The sequence below is a fragment of the Prunus avium genome, chromosome 1, assembly GCF_965620075.1.
Source record: "Prunus avium chromosome 1, drPruAviu1.hap1.1, whole genome shotgun sequence".
Classification (NCBI taxonomy): domain Eukaryota; kingdom Viridiplantae; phylum Streptophyta; class Magnoliopsida; order Rosales; family Rosaceae; genus Prunus; species Prunus avium.
The window spans coordinates 58,457,467-58,461,795 of NC_142284.1; the positions used below are offsets into that span (position 1 = coordinate 58,457,467).

Consider the following 4,329-nt stretch of genomic DNA (forward strand, 5'->3'; position numbering starts at 1 on the left):
GGAAAGATCTCCAGTACTAACTTGCGCTAAATAGGAACATAATCTAATGAATTATGATTAATCTATGTCATAATAGAGAAAGATGAAACTGTCAATCTAGCTGCCACAAAACGTTGGCAGAAGTAGCAATTCAAATGGTAGAAAAATCCGAATACACATATCTTATACAATAAATGAACAGTCTCATAACACTTGAGTCATGTCATAGAAACATTGAGATAGAAAAGCGGTCGGCCATTTGGTGCATACAAGAGTCATTTGGGAAAGACAAGTTGTGACAAGCATATAAATATATCATGATTCATGGCAACATGTGCATGTGTTTTCAATGCAACCGTGTGAGCAAAGCACACACTTGCAAGGTCTTTCTGTGTCCAACTTTGTGAGTGGGGTGCGGGGTCCTCTTAGCAGAATAAGATTCATGGAGACAAAATATTTATCTTTTGGCATGGTGGAGAGGCCATGGAGGAAAAAAGCTAGAAGCTTTGAACAGTTTAAAGAGAATGGTTCTTGAATGAAAAGACAGGAGTATCAAAGGCAATGCAAAGCTGTAATATATAAGAAGCTTCATTCTATAAGGACAAATGTGTCCTCCACAAGTACAAGAGGGCAAATCAGCAAAGCAGGAAACAAATTCTGAGCTGATTTGGTCATTACCACAAACACCTTATGGTCATTCTTATCAACTATCATCATTGACTTCTTTCCAAATTCCAAAGCTGTTTTTATGTTCTTACCTTGATTCCAAAAAGGAGCTAATGATAATTAACTTTTAACTGCATACATGGTTCTAGAAAACAAAGCTGTCAATGTTTTATTTGAAAACTTTACCTCATTGTAGGGCAAAGGATTGCTTATTTGAAGCCACTCCACTGCCTGAAATCACAAAATAATAAATTAGTGGTTATTGTTGGCTAACAAGGACATTCACAAACAATAGAAATAATACACAAATGAAACAATTATTACTATCTCCACAAAGGAAGCACTGATTATGCAAGTAAGTAAGTGCTAATGTAATAAGTGAGAGGCATGATGCAAGAGCAGTGATGCACCAAAATAATGGTGGTTAATTTAATTGGGTTGAAACTTGAAAATCATACCAAAGGAGAACTTTTACATGCATTCCACTTCACACTAACATACTGAATCTGAGTAGTGCCTCTAGGACATGATCTTTAAGAGAAAAATAAATAAAATAAAAACTAGAGTAGAAAAAAATAGTAAGGCAATTAAAAAACTTGACACTGGCAACAAGCACTATAATTTTTTTTAATTTTTTATAAGTCTAAGAAAAGAGAGACGTACTCATATTTTAGGGGGTTAAAATGTTGAGGCCTGGGGTTATGTGGCAATGTCTGTGAAGTGCTGCCCACTAAAGTTATATCCCATTCTAAATACAACAGAAGGTTTTTATTTTTACTTTTTGTTTTTATCAACACTTGAAGTTAATTATTTAATCAACATTCAAGGCCTTATACTCCACTTTTCCTTAAAGAAAATAAAAATCAATGAAAATAAAAAGGCTTCATCTCTATTTCCTTTTTCTTTTTTATCAACACGAGATAAATTTGAACTTAAGATCACTTTCAACATTAAAAGAAAAAATTATTATTAAACTAAACGCTAATTGGTGTAAGATGCATCATGGCAAAGAAAAGGGGGACAAAGTAAAAAATAAAAACAAGAACTGTTGGATTCCATAAGCAGGCACACTGAGTGAGTAGGGGAAAAAGTTACGAGAGTTTCTTTCTATCATTGATCTCTTGTTTGCACAATTTGGAGGAGAGCTATGGGTGATGAGTCCAAGCCCAAAGTTGCCACTTGATACCCATCCCAACGTCAGTTACGATATTTTGGGCCACCCCAAGTTTGTAACTGGCTTGTGTCCTCCAGGGTTTCCAGCAAGAGAAAGACCCACAAAGAAACCAGAAAAATGTGGTATGGATATTCTTTTTCATTAAGAAAATTGGGTACAACAATAGAAAACTTGTCACCAAGATGCATTTTATTTCCGACACAGGCTAGTACCCTCGGAAAAAGTCTCTGTGGACGTTGGAAATATACTTTTATTTGGCACCAACTATATATAACTTTAAATTGAAAATGGTCACCGTTACTTCATTGAATGTGTCTAAGACTTAATTCACTGAACCATCTTCTTTCCCTTCTTCATTGTCCTTACAAGTGAACCGTCACAATCACTTGATTCCTAGTTAATATCTCATTTCTATGGAAAAACTACACAATTTCCGAGATGTGTATACTAATAGAAAGAAAAATGTTATATGTATATTATATGAATTAATTATATCATATGATGGTGTTACGATGATGCACAAAAATTTCTTGACTAAACTGAAGAAAACTGTAAAACAAACGCTAGTTATGGTTGATTATAACTTTTTCTTATGAAATAGATAACAAACAAACACTAGTATAATTTCAAAAATTGTTGGTCTAAATGTGGATTAGCCAGGCATTGCATATTTGATATGCAATGATGGTGAACTTTTTCCCATTCATTATTGTTTTTACCTAACAAGAAATGTCAAGAAAACAAAACAAACAAGATTACAAAAGAATGGGGTGGCAGAGTCTCTTTGTCGGGCTGTATGTCGTAATTCTATTACACTATTTTAAATTCTCAAGCCGTTGGAGTTTCTCAAAACGGGATGCCCCTCTTCATGGTAGATTTGGATTTGGAGAAATGCAGAGATGGTTTGGGGTTTCTTTCGTTAAAATATTTAATGTATCCTTTTATTGAATTCAATTTCAACGCATAAGTCCCGTTAGGTCACAACAAACTTTTTGGCGAAATTAGGGAAAATGTAGGTTTTCTCGAGCTTGAGACCACTAGTCTGTAGGACAAAGCGGACTTGATTTATTTTTATTTGTTGATGACCCCAGCCAGACAAGGCACTGGACGGCTGTGGCCGGTGTTCCTACTAACATTTATTAACATTTAAACATTTAATCAATTGCTCCCAGCTACCACCTTTTTATATGACAACTTCACATTAAATATCTATATTTGAAACAAACAGAAATCAGAAATGTAAAAAGTAAAAACAGATCAAATGGCATGTTTGGGACAACAATTCTGTGGGGCTTATGAGCTCTGACTTGTGCTTTGGGTTGGCCCACGGGTCTTGCCGGTTTCAGATGCTGAAAGGAGAAATACATCAAAATCAGAAAAGATGGTGGGGACTTTTTGGAGTTGGACAGGTTTTGATTTTCAATTTCATGCGGGTTCTAAAAGCTACAATGCCAGATATTACTTTAAAACAAATATATATATCAAAATACTAAATTTCAATACATAAAATCTAACAATAGAGTAAAGCCAAATAGAGCAATACTGTTCCAGTAAAAATATAATTCCAATAAGAAAACAAATGCAATCAGCCAAACAGAGCAATACAAGCACAATTAATAAAAACCAATATGCGTGTACTTGTCCCACATCGCCCAAGTAAAGGCTGGAGGGTTGAGGTGGGCATGTATAAATACAAAAGGACGAGCATTTGCAAACATACTTACCTGGACAGGGTCTATGGGCGATCAAGAAGGCTCATGTCCTAGGTTGGTGACCTCCATTGCACTTAGGAGGGGTGCCTGCCTATGGTCTCCTCAAGTAGGAGAGCCAATGTCATAATTTGTTGCTGTGGGGGCTTGCGTTCGCGCAGCCCCTGTCCAAATTTTAGTGCAATGCCAATCTTACAGCCAATTGTTATTTTTTTTGGTCAATAAGAAATTTTCATACACACTGCTAACAAATAAGTCTTTTAAGTTTTGCCCATAAGTATAATTTGATGATTCCAAATGATTCATTTTTTTTTTCTCTCTTCAAATATTATCAGTAATATAAAACTTAGCTCAATACAAAAATTGATTAGACATATAAGCAAATAAATAGAAGAATAAAATGATTTCATAGAATACCAAATCGTGAAATAAAATTGTAAAGTTGACCAAAAGATTAATTTGTGATTATGGCGCCATAAAGACAGAAGAGTATGTGCCAATGGGGTAATAGGTATAGCTCAATTGATTGAGCTTTTTTTCCACCTTCACCTATGTGGGCAGAGGTTCGAAATTCCCACGCACTTAATGAATATTTGTGTAAATCCCCCTCCTCGAATCGCTTGAATTTGTTTCTCTAAATTAGGATGAAATTTAAGTATTTAAAAAAAATAAACAAAAATGATATATTGCATTTAAAATTTAGGCACAAAGACCGCATACGGAGGATCCGCAAAGGATTAATTCAAATACATAGGAGTCTACCGACAACGTGAGGAACACAAAGTGGCCTCTACTCATATA

The 4,329-nt window shown here is 35.0% G+C and overlaps 1 non-coding gene across 1 annotated transcript; it reads left to right on the top strand.

Moving 5' to 3' along the window:
- Nucleotides 1-3,535: 3,535 nt before the first annotated feature.
- On the top strand, nucleotides 3,536-3,696 carry LOC148298083 (U1 spliceosomal RNA). The gene has a single exon (XR_015833271.1). It is a non-coding gene; the product is annotated as a U1 spliceosomal RNA (small nuclear RNA).
- Nucleotides 3,697-4,329: the final 633 nt, after the last annotated feature.